Source organism: Felis catus, chromosome B3 (assembly GCF_018350175.1).
Source record: "Felis catus isolate Fca126 chromosome B3, F.catus_Fca126_mat1.0, whole genome shotgun sequence".
Taxonomy (NCBI): Eukaryota; Metazoa; Chordata; class Mammalia; order Carnivora; family Felidae; genus Felis; species Felis catus.
This window is the reverse complement of record NC_058373.1, coordinates 109417301-109437475: the sequence shown is the minus strand read 5'-3', so window position 1 is coordinate 109437475 and position 20175 is coordinate 109417301. Positions and strand designations below refer to the sequence as shown.

General features: G+C 40.3%; 1 long non-coding RNA gene across 1 annotated transcript in view; it reads left to right on the top strand.

Moving 5' to 3' along the window:
* The first annotated feature begins 379 nt into the window (after nucleotides 1–379).
* Nucleotides 380–20175, top strand: part of LOC123386345 — a 33969-nt gene continuing 14173 nt past the window's right edge. The window contains exons 1-2 of the long non-coding RNA XR_006600130.1: nucleotides 380–482; nucleotides 1429–1550. This is a non-coding gene — a long non-coding RNA (uncharacterized LOC123386345). The remainder of the gene's footprint in view (nucleotides 483–1428; nucleotides 1551–20175) is intronic.

Below are 20175 nucleotides of genomic sequence, written 5' to 3'. Positions count from 1 at the left end.
TGCACTTGCAAGAGCCCTGACTAGGGCCTGAAAGCAGTGGGGAAGTCTTGGATAAACTGTCACGTGATGTTTCAGACAATGCATGTAGAGAAGACTTGTTTAACAAAGCTGTGAAATGCTGGAGTAGCGTTCGGGGCGCATGTGATTATAATTTGAGTTGAAGTTGCTCTTCAAATTTGTGCCTTTTTACATGTTTACATTAAGTACGGACGGAGTGTTTATTACCGCCCCCCACCCCCAATTTACAGGTAGAAACTCAATGTGATGGTATTAAGAAGTGGGGCCTTTAAGAGGTGATTAGGTCATGAGGGTGAAGCCCTCATGAGTGAGATTAGTACCTTATAAAAGAGGCCCCGAAGAGTTCCCTTGACCCTTCTACCTTGTGAAGAGAGAAGACAGCAGTTCATGAACCAGGAAGCAGGTTTCCACCAGATACCAAATCTGCCGGTGCCTAAATCTTGGACTTGCCAATCTCCAGGACTGTGAGGAATACATTTCTGTTGTTTGTAACAGTCTATGGTATCCTGTAATAGCAGCCCAAATGGACTAAGATATATGGTTAAGAACTAGATGCAAGTCACGAAGCCCCCATTTGTGTAGACTCTGAGAGAATCCTCATCAAATAATAGCTCTTTGTCTTTTAAATGTCCCCCCTTCCCTCCCCAGAGAGACAGAGACAGAGCACGAGCAGGGGAGGGAAGAGAGAGAGGAAGACATAGAATCGGAGACAGGCTCCAGACATTGAGCATGTCTGCACAGAGCCCGATGCAGGGCTTGAACCCACGAACCATGAGATCATGACCTGAGCCGAAGTCTCGGCTTAACCAACTGAGCCACCCAGGCGCCCCTAAATAAAGATGTATTAATAACATCTCTATAAATTTAATCATAGGTATATACAAGATCTAAGAAACAAAATTAGATCCAAATTAGTGTATGCTACAAAAGATTTACAGTTATGTAACCCAATATTCTAGGGAAGCTGGTTTTGGGTTTGGTTGACCTAGCACTTAATGTTGCCACTAGGATTCATTCTTGGCTTCCTACTTCTGGTGGGCTCTATCCTCAGGGCCTATAAGTTGGCCTCTAGCATCTCCCGGACACTCTCCAGCCACAAGGGATATGAATTTGACTTCTTCAGCTACCTAGCCTGGTAGGGAAGAGAGTGTATACCTCGGTATTTCCTATACAAGGGGCCAAGCTTCTCTCTGACTTGGGTTAAGTGAGGTATGCTGATGGGCTTAAGCCAGTTGGGCTCCATACCTGGTTAGGAAGGGGAGTAAAAAAAATAGTAATAATAATATTACTACTTATAGTTGTAATGATAATAATCATAATCCAGTACATATTATATATTAGCATATGTTAGCATATTTCATCCTTACCACAACTGTATGAGATAAGTACCATTAAATTCTCATCTTGCAGATGAGGCCACCAAGACACAGAGAGATAAAGTTGGCACAGCTGAGAAGTGACAGAACTGTGATTCACACTGGCACTCTGGCCATAGAACCCACACTGTTTACCTGGATGTGTTTAGAATCATGGTGAGTCACAAACAAGGAGTGTCCTACACCCGATTTCCACCCTCCAATGATAATCTTTGGCTTTTCATTTAAGAGTTTGTAAAGCTGTAGTGATGTTCAGTGCTCTGCCCTCCAATCCAAGCCTCCTTTAGGTTGTTTGTGGTGATCCTGTGAACCATGTGGAGTAGCCTATCAGTCTCTGAACTCTCGCACTTTAGGTCATTATCAATACTTCCTTGTTCTTACTGAAGGTATTGATAAAGCACCATACCTCTTGGTGTATCATCTCTGCAGCTGTTTTCAATGATTCCTGAATCCAGATGACTGTTAAATACCCTTCTCCCCTGTATGTGTTCATGCCTATTGTTCGTATAACCACAGCAGGACCAGGACTATGGGTAAAACTGGAAAACCACTTGGGTGTTGTGATGATATCTTTAGCTACATGTTTCATGATTTGATATAGAACAGGAGCCATGTAACACTTTGTTTGGTTTAATTTTCGTTTTCTTTTTTCCAGTAGATAAATTTGGCACATAATAGGAAACATTTATTTCCTTCTACTCTGGATATAAAAGCTTATTGTCAGATAAGTTGCTGTCTTTGATACCAACTTAAAAAAAAAAAAGAACTATGTACCGTTTTCCCCCTCTTTCTTTCCTCCAAAATATATTTTGGGCATAATACATATTTTAAAAAATTTAGATATCACATTCTCTATGCCATGAAAATGTAAGATACTGTTACTAGGCCAAGTCAACTTGATGAATAACCTAGTATCTTGGGAGAATAATTATATTCATTTCTAACGTTCTTTTCTTCAGTTAACATCTGTCTCCTGCACTTTTCTTAGTATTTCTTTTACCCAACTGGAACCAATACAATGCTTAATCCTAAATTATTCTGGATTGAAGATCTTTTTAAAAAAATGTTGAAATTTTCTCTACGTCGTTGGGAAAAGCTCCCTTAGAGTAAATGTAGGCCTTCAAAATCTGCTTGAGGAGATGGTATTTGTGAAGCCTGATTAGCTAACCTTCCATGGTTTTAGACCCTGAATATACTGAAATATGCTGAAAGAGGCAGACTCCATAAAATGGAGTGACAGCTCAATTGTCTTGATAAGCCTTTGTAGAAATATAGATTTTCTGCTGTCTTTCCTTATGTCTTTCCTTAAGCTCAGAAATAATTCTACAATTGATGCTGGTATAACATAGCTCCTCTCACAGTTATGCAAGAAAAATCACACAAGCATTTTGAGAAATAGAAGGTTCTTCCATGAGGCAGTAGAGTAAGCCATTAAAACCAAGAAGGTAGGTTCTGCTCAGACACCACCATCCCCACCCCTCCCCCACCCAATGCCAGGGTAGATGTCATCATGGTGCAAGTTCTAGCTGACAACATGGCCATCAAAACCTTCTCAACCCAGTGCTCCAGCCATCTACCACAAACTGGGTAGCATGTGAAGTAAAATCCTTTTCCAGCCCTGCTCAACCTTTACCAGATTGAGCAAGTAACTCTTCCTGTGATCAAGGAGGAAGAAGAAAAGAGACATTGATCTTTTTATATGTTAGGCGCTGTGCTGAGAAATTTTGCACACTTGGAAGTGCCTGGGTGGCTCAGTTGGTTAAACGTCCAACTTCAGCTCAGGTCATGATCTCGAGGTTTGCTGAGTTCGAGCCCCGCATTGGGCTCAGTGCTGACAGCTCAGACCCTGGAGCCTGCTTTGGATTCTGTGTCTCCTTCTCTCTTTACCCCTCCCCTGCTCGTTCTCTCTCTCTCTCTCTCTCTCTCTCTCTCTCTCTCTCAAAAGTAAATAAACATTACTGGACCTGACTGGAGAGGTTTCAAAGAGAAATCAGATTTTTATCTTTGAAAGGAAGGAAGACCCGCATAGTTTTTATGCTAATATGAATGACCTAATAAAAAGGGGAAAAATGATACAGGAGATAGAAGGAGAATTGTTGGTGAGAAGGAAGGTGTTCACAAGCATTTGCAATGAGGGAAGAGATAAAAATATTTCTTCATGATGATCTGATAATGACAGCTTTATGTCATTGACATAAGTTTTCAAGTGGTTTGCTCAAATGGTACATATTACTGATAACAGAACCTTAAACAGTCTGATCCATTATTTGAAAGCTGGCATATCAAGATTTTAAATGTTGAAGGTAAAATGACAGAGTTTGCTCTAAGATTGACCTACAGTGAAAAGAGCTCCGTTGCTGAGAATGTGAATTTTTTCCCAGCACATGATCATATTCTTCACTAGTCCCAGGAAAAACTAATTATGTGTTATAGGGGTATATCTGAAAACCGTATCTAAATGCTACCTGAAGAAATGCTGTTAGAATTGGATGCTGTCAGAGTTAGTTGAGAGAACTGGATCAAGTTGCTAACCTTTCTGCTTTTGTGTGTGCTGTGTTCCTTGACTCAGCATCTGACAGAGCTTTAAAGGAATCTTTGGTGAAAAATTCAGTTGTGAGCTGTCTGAAGATCCATCCTAGATTGCCATTCCTGATGTTTACACTTGTATTTTGGAATTTTAAAATTTCTTAGAAATAGAAAATAGGAAAAAAACCCATCTTATTTCCATGTGGATAGAAACTGATGTAAGTTGACATAGAGCTAGATGCTTTGGTGAAAAATTGCAAACAATTATACTACCTCTTGCTTACGTGTAACCACTTTCATTTTTATTTTTAAACTGTATTTTTATTTTTTAATATTGGATTGAGTCTTTGATTTTTTATTTTTAATTTTTAAAAAATTTAAAATTTTTTTAATTTTAGAGAAAGAGCATGAGCAAGGGAGAGGGGCATAGGGAGAAAGGGACAGAATCTGAAGTAGACTCCATGCACAGCACAGAGCCTGATGCAGGGCTTATTCCCATGGGGATCATGACTGGGATCATGACCTGAGCTGAAATCAAGAGTCAGACCCTCAACCAACTGAACCAACCAGGTGCCCTCACTTCTTCTTTTTTTTTTTTTTTGACCTAAAATTTGTAGCACTGTGTCAGCTGACTGCCCATTATGTGGTCTTCAGCTGTCAAAGGTTGGAGAAACCTTAGGCTATGTCATGCAGAAACATGTAGGCTTTGGAAAAATGTTTGAATTGTCTTCAAGGGCAATGGGAAGCTACTGGAACACATTAAATGGAGGACTGAGATACTTACAAGTGTTTTTAATAAAGATCACTTAGTTCTTGTATTGGTTAGAGAGGTACAAATGTGGAATTAGGGAGATCAACAAAAGGCTGGTCTATGTGAGTGGTGATGGTGATTTAGACTGGAGTGGTGGCAAAGGAGACAGTAATACTTAATATTTATTGAGTACTTACTATAAGAATCATATGGAGTAGATACTATTATTTGTCGCAATTTTATAGATGAGGAAACTGAGGCACAATGAGGCAACGTAACGTGTCCAAGGCTACACAGTTATGAGTTTGGAACTTGGATTTCAATCCAAGTATTCTGATTCCATCATTCATGATCTTAATTAGTAAGCTAACTTGCCTCTCTTGGATGGACATGAGGAAGTAGATGAAGATATTTAGAGGTGAGAGCTAGCAGGACTTGATAACTGATTGGCTGTTGGTAGAAGGTGGAAGATAAGATGGAAGATGCAGAGGTGACAACCATGTTTCTCCCTGAGCCAACTGGAAGATTCAACATTTATTAAAACAGAGAAAGAATGGAGGAGAATGTCAAGTGTGCTGTTTGGCAGGTACAGGTTAAGATGCCTGTGAGACATCCAAGTGAAGATGTACAGTAGGCTGTGCTCCATGTGGAATGGCAGCTCAGGGGAGGTCTGGGCTGGAGATATCCGAAGACTGGTGGTTCATTGGAAACTATGGTTGTGCTCTGAGTTGACCCACAAACAACACAGTATCTGATGCATAACGTGGGCCAGCAATGCTGAAGGCATGGATTTGTAGAGCAGCCATGGATCTTTGGATTTGGAACGTACCATACATAGTACTGACTCACGAAGTTTGCTTTCTGGCTGTTAGATGGTTAAGAGTGTTCACTCAAAACATTCTCAGGTATTTCCCATGAAGTGAGTGGGAAAGAAGGGTGCTCTGAAAAAATATCTGTTTTGAACTTGTACATGAATACTTAAAACTATCTGTTTAATGAATAGCTCTAATGATCTACATTCTTAGTTTGTTAAGAGATAAACTTTTCTTTTTTAGTTCTAGAACTCACCAGCATTATTAACCAAGCTGGTGCATATTGAAAACAATGACAAGTTTTCTCATCTTTCAAGTCTTAATAACCTCATATTTTAAGAGTTAAGTTTAAATATTCTAACATTTAAAATAACTATAAATTTAAAGAGAAGTTGCAAGAATAGTACAAAGATCTCCCACAAATCCTTAATCCAGAATCACCAATTAGTAACATTTTTGCCATATTTGCTTTATCATGACTTCTCTCTTTATACATATATAGTCTTTCCTGAATCTTTGAGACTATAGTGCAGACATCATATTCCTTTACTTCTAAATATTTAAACGTGTTTCCTGAGACTGAGCTCATTCTCATCGATAGCCACAGTATAATTATCAAATCCAGGAAATATATCATCTTTGTAATACCATTTTGTTATTTGCAGTCTGTATTCAAAGTTCTTCATAGCAATTTTCCCTCCAATAGAAGATCCAACCGAAGATCATGCATTTCTTTTAGTCATTATGTCTCTTTAAGTCTTCTTTAGTTTGGACAGTTACTCCGCCTTTGTCTTTCAAGATGGGATTTTTGAAGAATATACACCAATGTTTTGTAAAATACTCCTCACTTTGTGTTAATCTGATGTTCCCTAAGGATCAGATTCAGGTTATGTGTTTTTGGTAGGGATACTATAAAAGTTAGGGTTGTGTTCTGTGTACCATGTCAGGAGGCAAATGATGCCAGTTTACCTGATTATTGGTGGTGTTAACTTTGGTCTCTTGGTTAAAGTGGTATTTAACCACTTTAAGATTCCCTCATAATAAAATTATCAGTTGTTCCTTTATAATATCAAGTAATCTGAAAGAATTAAATGTTAAGGTGATAGTTACTAAATCCACAACTCAAAACTTGGTTTTCTAATTGCCACATCCCTAGGAGAGAGGTGCCTTTAGGAATCTGGGAGCCAGCTAACTGAATCTGCCATGGGGATCCGTGTGAATTTGTTTAGTTTCTAGCATGCAGCTTCTAATATTGTTAGAAATTAGTCCTCCTAATCACACCATAGGGCTAAGTTAGAAAGGGGTTGGTATGTGATCATATTCGTGATGTGGTTCCAGCCCATTCTGGTAGATGGAAGAAAACATCTGGTCTCCTACCTCCTCCCTACTGTGAGACAAAGTAGGTACTACTCTACTACCCAAAGTAGTACCTACTTTGCCTCACAACCCAGCACTAAAGAGAGGTTGCAAGACGATTATTCAAAATATACATCCGAATTATTTTACATAAACTACCATTGGATTATCTTCCCCCTTAAGGATTTCAATATTCCTAAATCCTGGAATTGGGTATTGGCTTTTTTCCTTGTCTTTTGTTTCCTGCACTTATCAACTTTAGGATGCCAAAACAAACCTTAAAACACTAAGAATCTACTCATATAAATATGAAGAAATGTACACTGAAATTATTTTCATTTTATTCTTAAATGGTTATTCTCTCAAGCCTGCAATCATTAGTTTTAACACAAATTCTGTAACAACCACGAAAACATGAAAAAACTGCATACTTGTCTAAGGCTTTATGCACATTTTATCCATTTTTATTTTATAAACTTCTAATGAGTCATCCAGTATGAATTTTGGCAGACTAGTGTAAAATAGTACAATTCCGTGATTTTTCAGACCCTGGTAACATTGGGTCACATTTTGCCTTTGTTCCACATCTGCTCAAAGCTTGTAACAAATTTATCAAAATTCCTGCTGTATAAGGACTGTTCTAACTGAAAGAGATTTTAGAGAATAATTCCTTTCAAGCATGAATATTTAAATAAGACATTTGTCCTTAATACCCTCCCATGAAAATTGGCTTCTTAGCCTTGTTTCCAGTTATTTAACACACCAATAAGTTCCACTGGGTTAAAAACAATAAGGAAAAATTGGTTCCGTTCAATCATGTTGCTTCCATGATTGACCCCCTAGGTAATGGAGTGGGCCACAAAATAGAAAGGAAAGCATGTCTCATGCTGTTAAGTAGTGTATCAAATCTGGTAAAAATCAATTTGCTCATTTACCATTAATAAATTTAAAACTATGAAAATCCAAGTTGAAACAGGAATCTCTCCTCATTTGGTCAGGTATTGAGATTGGATACTTCAAAAATATGCATTGCTAACATGAGCAACCTGTCTTAGCCCAATAAGAGACTGAATACGTTGAATGCACTTAGAATACTTTTCAGCTAAAGTCAAAATTGCCAGAAAAGTTTTTTGTAGCCTTCAGTACATTGTGCTTTATAATAAGTTATAAGAAATTTTATTGAATAGCATTTTTCAGACTGTCTTACAGTGTGTTCAATTGCAGTAAGACACTTTTCCTGTAAAGGAATATTGAAAGACCCTAATAATTTTATTATGACATTCCTATCATCTTTTCTCCATGAAAAGAATACCAAACAATTTCAAATTGACCTCAAGCATTATTTAAAGCTAAGGCACAGAGGGTATATTAGGATAAAAGCTAAGATGCTATAATAAAGAAAGTGAAGAATACTGTAGCTTATAAGAGCATAGAAGCTTACTTCTCTTGTGCTGTAGTCTAATGAGTCTAGGCGGGGGGGGGGGGCAGTGGGCTCCATGGAGTGATTCAGGGAACCACATTCCTTTCATCTTGTTTCTCCTCTACTTTCTCAGATGTTGTCTTTGTCTAGAAGTTAAAGCTAGGTTGTTGGCTAAGTCATGAAGCTAGGTTGCATTGGATGGAGGGGGCGGGCAGTGGGGGAGAGGGAAAATGGGTGATGGGCATTGAGGAGAGCACTTGTTGGGATGAGCACTGGGTGTTGCATGTGAGCCAATTTGACAATAAGTTACATTTTTTAAAAAAAGGCAATGTTGTCTTTTGTTGAAGCTTGGTTGTGGGTACATGCGTCTTCTGGTTCCTCAGGAAGGGAAGGGAGCATGTAGAAGTGCATGTCCAATGTCTTAAGATCAAGAAATGACATACAAATAGTTCATGTTCCTTAGTCACATGGTTACTAAGTGTAGGGGAGGCTGGGAAATGTAACCTAGCTGAGCAGTCATGTACCCAGTGAATATTGTGTTACTATGGAAGAACGGGTAGATAGTTAGCTCCACCAAGAGGCTGGATAATTTGCCGAAGGCCACATAGCTAGTAAGTGGAAGAGTAAGTGGGAGCCATACCCAGGCAATCTTGTTCTATAAATATTGCCCTTGAATATTATTTTAGTTTTTGTTGCCATCCCAAGTGTAGTTATTTTTTATGCTTCTGTGGGTTGGCTGAGTGGTTCTTCTGTTGCCTGGAGTCACTCATGTGAATACATTCAGCTGGCAGATTGGCTCAAGACTGGTTTCAACTGGAGCTGCAAGTGGGGCACCTTGCTTCTTCTTCTTGTAGCTTTTCCACATGACGAGCTTGGGCTTCCTGACAACACTGCATTCTCAAGGCAGCATTCCAACGGGGATTGTTCTAGGAACATAGAAATAGAAGCTACAAGGTCCCTGAAAGCCTAGCGTTAGAAACCACACATCCTTACTTCTACTGCATTCTTTTGGTAAAATCAAGTCAGAGGGCCAGTGTAGATTTAAGGAGAACCTCCATAGCTTTATGAAAATAGTGGGAAACTCTAACTGCAAAGGGTGTATGGGATGAGAACTGTTGTGTCCATCTTTCTAAACAATTTACCACAAATACTAGGCAATTCTACTTCTAATAATCTAGATTGAAGAGCACCTGGGGAAATCTGAGAGATCCTCTGATCCAGGTCTGAAATTCATGTAAGAGATATAGATATCCGAAATTTGTGGTCTCCTATTTTCATTCTGCCCTAAGGGACAATCAGGATAGGAAGCATATTAGGATGGAACTAAGAGATTATGAAAATATGTCTGGTTCTGACTGGGTGATACACACCATTAGCTTTCTATGGTGTAATGTATTACATTTTGGGGTGTGTTCAAGGAACTAGGAGGCTTGATGTGTGGATATACACAGAGGGCACTTGAGGTTGGGAATGACTTCATCTGGGGTAAAATCAGGAGGAGATGTTCTCTGAATGAAAAGACCTGGATCCTGGGGCTATAATGTCTCTGAATTTAGAGGGACAGTCTGTGAGAAGTAGGGTATCTAAGCTCTTAGGGCAAAGTAAAGGGGCCAGAGTTGCTTCAAGTAGGAGTCAGGGATCTATAAGGCAGCCGATAGTGGGAAATAAAGTTCACTGGGATGATGGGTGAGGGGATTAATTAGGGTTGGGAACATGGAAGAGAACGAGATTGAACCAAACTAAAACTTCAGATGGAAACCTGAGATAATTAGTCCTGAAATGTTCAAGGGTGGTAAGTGCATCCCATTCATCCTCATATCCCTAGCCGGACTTGGTGTTAAACACGTGGTAGGTACTCTTAAATGTATATTTAAATGAAATAATTTTAGACCCAAGCAGAAGTGAGAAAATTCCTAATAAAGTCAAGCAGTAGTGGATGCCAACAAAAAGGCCAGTAGTAGATGCTCAGAATTTGTGATTTTGAAAATCGACATGGGATTTGTCTCTGCCCACTTTGTGGGAAGGGGTTCTTAAAAGAGCCATGGTACTTTTGTGCTCTGGCCTCTGATTTGATGGGAAATACAATCCCTATATGCCTATAGTTGTAGGACATACTTTGACTTCCAATAAAAAACAAATTCATGAAATAGTGGAGAGTTTTAAAGAGGTTTTCCTAAATTGTACAGCTAAATTCCCAAATCTTGAAGATGGATGATCCTAATTGTGCTAAATTGTTGATTTCCAACTAGTTCAACATTTTAAAGTCTCTTTCATTATGGCAATATTAAAAAGGCTTTTTCTTAACATTAATTCCGTAGTTCTTTTCTGTCCTTGGTTTCAAGCATGAAATCAAATCTAACTTGTAAATTTCTTTTTTTTGTCGCTGAGGTTTATCATTCTAGGCAAAGTAAAAATTTCCATGGGTTTTCGTCAGTAGCAATGCCAGCAACTGTTAGTTGTCTCTTAACTATAATTGTTAGTGTTTAAGATTTGTTGATTATATCCAAAATTTCTGTATGTTTGAGCTGAATTTGGACACATAGCCAAGAATGCAGCTCCTGAGTTTTTGAATAAAATATTTTTGGAGTTCCTATATGCTATCTTACAAGGGCATATGTCCAAATAAGAGTGAAAAACTTTCTGCTTTTGGTTATGATATAGAAGACTAGGAAAAATATTTATTTATTCCCTTGATAACAACTAAAAACTCAGATACATTAAAATTATTCTTTTGTATGGGGCTAGGGAAGAAAGGTGAACACAGGAAGTCTTGAAGAACCTAATTCTATGTAAAAAGAAAGAGATAGAGAAAGAAAGAACGAAAGTAAGCCAGCAGACAGCCTTTTGTGGATAACAGAGAAGTGTGGCAGCTTCCATACGTGAGGCAGGTCCCCACGCCAGGTTTGGGCAGATGGAGTTGCAGACCTGGCGTAGATGTAGAAATCTTGTAGGATGAGGAGAAATTGGCCAAGCTTTAGATGACTGTGTGGGCTGGTGGGGTGGACTGAAATCTGGAAAAGCTCTAGAGACAAAAGCAAATTGCATGATCCAAAAATCCTCCCTTTCCCACTCTCCTTGAAGATTGTTGAGAAAACTACAGTGTGCAAGGAGCTGAAAAGCAGAGAGAAATCATATTGTTTCACGTATTCTTATAGGAGTGGGTTCCATGGTTCTACGAGAGTTAAATACGAGATCTGTGCATTTCACTGTATGTAAATGATAATTCAGTTAAAGAACCCAGAATCATGATAAGGAATTGAATGTTCCAGAGAAAAAGGAAACGGCATTGTAGCCCACGTTCTATAATGCCATGGATAAAATTTCTTCAAAATTAACCTGGGCTGGTAATTATTTCATTCAACAAGACCGTATGGAGTACCTGCTGTGTATGAGGCATGTCCTGGGAATTGGTGAACAGGGCAAAGATGAGCCTGGCTTGCATATGCTTTACATTTTATGCAAGGTAAAAGGATGTGTTTGTGTGCAGGAGGGAGAAGAAAACTATAAATAAATGATTTAACGGATACAATTATTTCAGATACATGCCATAAGGAAACCTGGCTGGGAGAAGGGATAAGAGGAGAAATAGATTAGATCAGGTGGTGAAGGATGCCCTCCGAGTAGGTGGTATTTGAGCTGAAAATTGAAATCACTATTTCCATGTCACTTAATATGTGTTATAGTATTATCTGAAAGGTTACATAGTAAACTGTTGCAATATTATAATCCTGTAATCTTGGATATTTAGGTTGTTTTCTATTCATCATGATAAATAATTGTGCATCTTTGTACTTCTCCCTAATTATTTTTAGGATAGATTTTTGGAATTGTTCCTTCTGATATACACTAATTGGCATTCCCAGTGTCAGTAACAATACAATAAACTACCTCCGTGTAACTTTTTCCTTTACAAAATCTACCTGGAAAAAATGATAGTCTTTCTATTGTTTTGTAGGCACATTCTGAACCAGGAAATGTGCTGTTTTCGTTTTTAGAAAATCAAATCCAAGGCAAAAGTTTTGTGTTTTTTTTTTTTTTTTTTGAAAAAAAAGAAGAAAGGTTATGGTCCAGTGGAAAAATCGTGGCTCACAGGTTGACCCATTATGCTTCCTTCTTCCTGTTTGGCCGATGTGTTACTGGAATCATTACGCGGTTGTATTATGAGGGGAAAGAATGAGAGGGAGGTGATGGGTAATAAGATGAAGGGAATAGATAAAGACAGAATCTAGGAACAGGCCAGGGGAGATAGAATGAGCCTGATATGGGAGGCAGAATAGCTCCCAAAAGACATCCACATCCTAATTCCCTAATAGGTGTGGCAAAGGGGACTTTGCAGATGTGATTAAGTTATGGGACTTGACGTAGAGATTATCCTGGATTATTCAGTGGGTTTAAAATACTCATGGGGGGGGGGGGGCGCCTGGGTGGCTCAGTCGGTTAAGCGGCCGACTCCGGCTCAGGTCATGATCTCGCGGTCCGTGAGTTGGAGCCCCGCGTCGGGCTCTGTGCTGACAGCTCAGAGCCTGGAGCCCGTTTCAGATTCTGTGTCTCCCTCTCTCTGACCCTCCCCTGTTCATGCTCTGTCTTTCCCTCTCTCAAAAATAAATAAAACGTTAAAAAAAATAAAAAAAAATACTCATAGGGACCTTTCTATGAAAGAAGAAAGCAGGAGAATCAGAGTCAGAGAAGAAGTGACAACAGAATTAGAGGTCAGAGTGGTGTAGTTGCAGGCAAGAAGGGGGCTGGCCCCTAGAAACTGGAAGAGGCAAGGAAACCGAGTCTCCCTTGGGGCCTCCAAACAGAATGCCGCACCTCCAACCCTCTGGTTTTAGCCAGGGGGGGATCCATTTTGAATTTCTTACCTCCAGAACTTTAAGGTAATAAATTATTTTAAGTCACAATTTTAAGATTGTGGTAATTAGTTACAGCAGCGCTAGGAAAGTTAGGCAGGTGCTGAATGTAAGGGTGGAGTTAGAAAAATGAGTTTGATGTTTGGGTGGAGAGATGCTGATGGAGAAAGGTATGATACGTGAGAACTGCAGGGAGGGGCAGAGCAGAAAGAGAGTAACTCCAAGATGAGGTCATGGCCCCGTGCTAGGTTTTCTCAGCACTTTGTAATTTTCCGTCCTAGCACGGATTCATATATATGTGCAATTATTCATTTGGTCCTGATCTTTCCCTCTGGAACGCAGACTGTATGAGGGCACAAACTGCCTGTTTTGACCATCATAATCTCCTGAGCAGGGCTGTAATAACTAATAAGGAACAAATGAACATCATAAAGATTAACCTCCACGAGTGGATTGGGGGAGAGAGCCGCTGGGCAAATAGAAAATAGAAAATCCGATAAGGAGGGAGGCCTAACCTATAGTCAACTTCTTGTAGATGTAAACGGCATACTGACTGATGCAGATCTACAGGCATGCTGATTGATTAAGAGCAGGTGGGAAGGGGCCCCTGGGTGGCTTAGTTGGTTAAATGTCTGACTTTGGCTTAGGTCATGATCTCATGGTTTGTGAGTTTGAGCCCTCCCCCTCCCCCCCCCCCCCCCCCCTCCCCATCAGGTTCTGTGCTGACAGCTTGGAGCCTGGAACCTGCTGTGGATTCTGTCTCCTGCTCTCTCTGCCCCTCCCCCACTCACACTCTGTCTCTTTCAAAAATAAACATTAAAAGAAATTAAAAAGAGCAGGTGGGAAACTAGATTTCTTTGATTTAAATCCATGTAGCTATACATACTGTCCCTAGCATATTTAAGTATGTCCCTAGGGTATTTAAATGTGATACTTGTTAGATAAGCTGGGCTAAATACAGCAAAAGTCTCCATCTATGCATGTATTTATCCATGATCCATCTATCCATCCATCCATCCACCTGGTCCAGGTCAGTGGTTAGAAACACAAGTGGTGGAACCAGGGTTCAGTCTCAGCTCTGCCAGTTACTATATGACCTTGAGCAAGTTACTTAAAACTTGGTTTTTTGATCTGTAAAGTAGGGACACTAATAGGGTTATTGTGAGGATGCGATGTAAATCAATTAGACATAATTGCTGGTACATCGTCACTGATAATATTATCTATTATTATTCGTTGAATAAGATAAATTTTGCTTTAATGGAAAGAAGCAGAGACCAGGTCTGCCACTATTTAGCTGTGTGACTGTGGACAAACTTTGCATCTCTGGTCAGGAAAAAGAATTGTCCTAAACCAGTGATTCTCCATCTTTAATGTGCGTATGAACTTCTTGTAAATCCTTTGAAAATGCTGACTGATTTCTTAGGTCTGGAGTGGAGGATGAGATTCTGCATTCCAACAGGCTCTCAGGAAATGCTGACTCAGGTGGTTCACGGACCACACTTCCAGTAGGAAGGAACCACACAACCTGTAAGCCTCCTTCTAGTTTCAATATCTCTGCTGTTTCTATTACCAACCTTCTAGTTTCCCAAGCTATCTATACATCTTGAAATTCCCTTTAACTTTTTCTTCCTTCTCATTGCCTAGTCCAATCTTTTTTTTTTTTTTTTTTACTGATTCTGTTCATCTTTTAAAATGTCTCTTCTGTGTTCACTGAGCCTAAATTAGGATAGAATGATTTAGAAAATTGATGTAACTACGTGATGAATGTAGCCACTAAAATTGTTCAGAATATTAACATGGCAAAATTTATATAATTTAATATCATGAATATAAAAACATACATCATGTACGATTAAATCTATCTCCCCCCCTCCCCCCACCGTGCCCCCAGCATTCTACATACAGAGGAAAAAGGGCAGGAAGGAAATAACCCAAATGGGCTGAGTTTGGATGGTAGAAATATGGTTCTCTCTAGGTATGCATTCTTTTTTTTCTATAGTTCCTTTAATGAACATGTAGTATTTGGAAAATGAAAACATTGTTTTCAAAGAATTGCTGGACCAGAGTCCTTCCAATTCAAAGGTATTTCTGGAACCTTTAGGGACTACAACAATCCCTTTATAGCTTTTCTTTCTCCTCATTCTTTATCTTTGGGCTTCACTGACAGAAAAGGCCGCACCCTCCCCACTCTTCATTTCAGCTCCTCTGTGAGTGGAAATTCACCCCTCCTACTACCCCTACCCTCCACCCCAGGTTCTGCCTAAAGGAAGAGATTAGCCTCTTTCCTAAACCATAACATGGTACAGAGCACCAGTCCCCACACTAGGGCGTGAGCCAGGTCTCACTTCCAATGGCTATCAGGGCCCAGGGCCAGAGTGCAGACACCATCCAGAATCTCTTGCCCTGACTCCTTTGGCCTCTGCTCCACGTAAAAGGACAGGGGAGGACGTGGAAGGACAAAGCCACGTGTTGCCCATCTGTAGCCGATGTCAGAAGTGACTTGGGATGCAGTGCCACAGCTGTGAAGCAAGTCAAGCAGCCAGCCACGTCCACAGTCACTGAGTCTCTGAGGGGAAAAGAGCCATAGAGCCAGATGTTATTTCTAGAAAAAAAAATTGCTATGGAACTTGGCCCCTGAATGGTGCATCTGTCCAACTTATCTCCATTGGTCATAGATGATGAAAACTCTGCTAGGGAGCCTGGAAAAAAACAAGGAAGAAGCATAACTTGACTATGAAAAGAAAGTCATGAAATATGTTTTTGCCAAAGCACTTATTTTGGAGTTTCTCCTATTTCTTAGCTTGAATTCATATTGAAATGTCCTCTCTGGCAGAAAAAGTCTGTCAATCAGTCGCTGATACACATTCTGCTTGATTCTACCTTTTATGTCCCAAGGGGTATGAGGAGGAGGCTTGGTTATACCTTAGAGGAGAGAAGGAAACCACTTGCATTGCCCTTGATTCTAGACTTTCTGGAACAAACCTTCTATATTAAGCCACTGTGCTTTCCAGAACTGCTGGGTCTGGTTGGATGGGTTGTTTACTGCCCAAGGATGCCTGATTGAGGCACAAGCAGAGGCTAGAATGTAGCCTGTGCTCCACGTACTAGGCTGTGCCCTGCACAGATCTGTGTCCAACTGGGAGGGGTATATTTTTATAGATAACACAAAGATGCTGTGCACCTCCCAAGCACTGTATCCGCATATTTACCTCTGCGTGGACAGGATACTGTTTCCTAGTTAGCATAAAGCGTTACATGGGCATAGAGCCCAACCTGACGCCATCTCGGACCTTCAAACTGAGACCACCACCCTCTCAGTTGCTGAGCCAGCAACATCCACATCTCTATCCTGACTGCAAACCAGAGAGCTTATAGGACTCTGCCCAGGAATCTGAATTTGTTTCTCCATTCTGGTCAGGGAGATTTTGTACTGAGATCAAGGCTCTCCACTTAAGAGAAAGATTCTTGTCTTATTTTCTGAGCCAAGTGGATATCTCAGAGACATGCCTGGTGTCTTGGTTCCTTTGGAGTTAAGGAGCTGTTTTGGTCTGGCCATTCATAGGCCAGGGATTTGAGCAGAGCTCTGCTCCCCAGCCTGCTTGCTGCTCCCAGTTTCCCCAGGGGTCCTTTCTGCTTAGATCTTAGAATATGACCTGTTCCAGAGTGAATCTCTTTATTGTTCCACTTGCCTGTATGGATGCTTCTGCCACATTGTGTTATGTTCCTATAGTTGACAGCTTGCCTGGACCACTTCATTCCTCTTTTGCCCTCAATCTTCTGGACATCGTATTCTGTTTCTTGGGCTGAACTTGTCCTTGAGGCCTGGCTCTCTCTATTGGGTGGGTCTGGTCGAATGTCTGTTCTTTCCTAAGCTACCTCATCCTGTTTCAGGATACTTAGCCACTCTGAGATGTGGTACTTAGCTCCCATGCAGGGCCAACAATATATGAGCAAATAATCACTTAAATGTTAAAATGAATACAACTTCCTACCAGGTGCACCTGTCTAAAGTTCTACCAAAAGCATTTTCCTCTCCAGGAGGGACAGGGTGAGGGACGGTGACCAGTCCGTCACAAATACTTATGGCCATTAGTTAGTAATATCACGATCTTTCTTAACTATAGGAATCCAGGGTAGCAGGCAGGCACTGGAGGTCCAGGAGAGCAGAACAGGAGAGACTGACACAGATAACAAGTCAGGGAGGCACTGAGGATAATTCTTCCCATTTTTCTGCCCTTAGCCAGTTCCAGTCCTGAGCTAGCAGATTACATCACTTTAGACATTGATACAGTTTGGATGCTGAGATGTTGGGCAAAATGTTGGGCAAAAATACTGTCCTTTAGCGTCAGTAGGAGAAAGAAACAGAAACAGGATTTGGCTATTATTTGGAAGTGGGGGGAAAAGCTAAGGAATGAGCCATAACTGCACCACGCGGCAATAGATTCTAATGTAAAATAAGGACCAGAAGTGATTAGTGTCAGAAATGAGTTAGGAATAAAGGTCAGGGAAAGGGTGCAGGATCACAGGTAAGACAAAGAGCAGTTAGACCTCTCATCGCTAACATTAAACTTTGAATGTAATGTACACAGATGCTCACGTGAACACTCACCTCTCTGAGACATGCTGGGGTACCTTACTTCCTCCATGTGAATAAGGGCAGTACAGGGTGATGGAAAGAGCCTAATATGTAATTGATAGGTCACTGAGTGGGAATTGAACTTCTTGTGACTTTCTTAAAGCATGTGGTTGCTTCATCGAAATTAACCACTCCTGGGAGGTGGTGATCCAGATGGCTGGAACGTGGCTTTGGTGTCAGCCAGAATGAGGCTTTCTCTAGTCCTAGTTCAATCATTTGCTAGTTGTCTATGCTTGAGCACTTAACCTAAGCCTCACTTTCCTCATCTGTGAAGTGGGTACAATAATAGTACCTGTGTTAGAAGGTACTGTGAAGATTGCGTGGGATCATATGTTATTAAAAAGCATGATAGCTCCATCTAGAATGTCCATCAGGGAGTGAGTGTTTATGAACAGTACCTTTGTTTTGGAGGAATAGGAACTCCCTATTTCTCCACAAAACAATCTGCTATTCCTGTCAGCAGAGTCCTCAGATGTCTAAAGACGTCAGAGCACTTTTATTTTTGAATCTTCTGGTATATGAAGAGGTGAAATATAACAGTAGGTTTATAGTTTACATAACTGCATTTAACAAATCAATGCTGTTACACACACACACACACACACACCGCATTGTGCAACATGATTGTTTTATTCATATGATCCTTGTGGGTCTAGAAGTAACCCAAGTTTAAAGTTATGTGGGGAATGTCTTTCAGTTCTGTTTGGATCTTTCTTTTCTTTTCTTTTCTTTTCTTTTCTTTTCTTTTCTTTTCTTTTCTTTTCTTTTCTTTTCTTTTCTTCCTTCTCTTTTCCTTCTTCTTATTTTTTCACTATTTTATTTTATTATTATTATTTTTTAATATATAATTTATTGTCAAGTTGGCTAACATACAGTGCATACAGTGTGCTCATGGTTTTGTGGGTAGGTTCCTATGATTCATCGCTTGCATACAACACCCAGCGCTCATCCCAACAAGTGCCCTCCTCAATGCCCATCACCCATCTTCCCTCTCCCCAATCACCCACTCATCAATCGTCAGTTTGTTCTCTGTATTTAAGAGTCTTTTATAAGTTTGCTTCCTTCTCTGAAACTATTTTTTCCCCTTCTTTTCCCCCATGGACTTCTGTTAAGCTTCTCAAGTTCCACATAGGAGCAAAAACATATGATATCTGTCTTTCTCTGCCTGACTTATTTCACTTAGCATAATACCCTCCAGTTTCATCCACATTTTTGCAAATGGCATGATTTCATTCTTTCTCATTGCCAAGTAGTATTCCATTGTATATACAAACCACATCTTTTTTTTTTTTTAATTTTTTTTTCAACGTTTATTTATTTTTGGGACAGAGAGAGACAGAGCATGAACAGGGGAGGGGCAGAGAGAGAGGGAGACACAGAATCGGAAACAGGCTCCAGGCTCTGAGCCATCAGCCCAGAGCCCGACGCGGGGCTCGAACTCACGGACCGCGAGATCGTGACCTGAGGTGAAGTCGGACGCTCAACCGACTGCGCCACCCAGGCGCCCCAAACCACATCTTCTTTATCCATTCATCAGTTGATGGACATTTCAGCTCTTTCCCTGACTTGGCTATTGTTGAAAGCACTGCTGTAAACATTGGGGTACATGTGCCCTTATGAATCAGCACTCCTGTACCCTTTGGATAAATTCCTAGTAGTGCTATTGCTGGGTCATAGGGTAGTTCTATTTTTAATTCTTTGAGGAACCTCCACACTATTTTCCAGAGCGGCTGCACCAGTTTGCATTTGTTTGGGTCTTTCTATACCTGAATGTTTAACCTTACTGGAGGATAAGGTGAAAAGTCTAAATTTGGGGCTCAGGCTAATGGCCCTCCTAATCTCTTATGTGATAAGCCCCAATGAAAGAGAAATCTGAGCTATACAGACCACTGTTCTGTTTGTTTCTGCTGGTAGAAATCAGAGCATCTGCTGTTCTCTATCAATTCAACAAATACATGTGTGGTTTAGGCTCAACTTGTCTTTATTTCAGGAAAATCATAATGTGGGCCAACCACTGGACCAGGGATGAGCAGAATCGTCTTAAGGTTTGAATCCATCTACCAGTATCAGGAGACGTGGAGGAAGGTGTTTCTCTTCTCCAGGCTCTGGTGCCCTGTCATTCAAATGACAGGGCTGGGATTCCATCTTCCAAGGGTCTAGGCTCTAAGTTTCTGTGATACTGTGTGTCCATGGAGTTTGCACATGTGCATGGGGCTCACTTTCTTAAAGGCTGAAAGAATCAAAGATTTGACCTCGTAATTTTCAGACCAAGTTAATTATACAAGGCGATGTTAGTAGTTAATTGCTAAGTTAATTATACTGATTTCTCCTTCAAATAATCAAAGTTAATGGTTATTTTTAGATCTATTGGTATCTTTACAAGATTTAACATCAGGAAAAACAGTGAATCTGAAGATGAAAGGAATA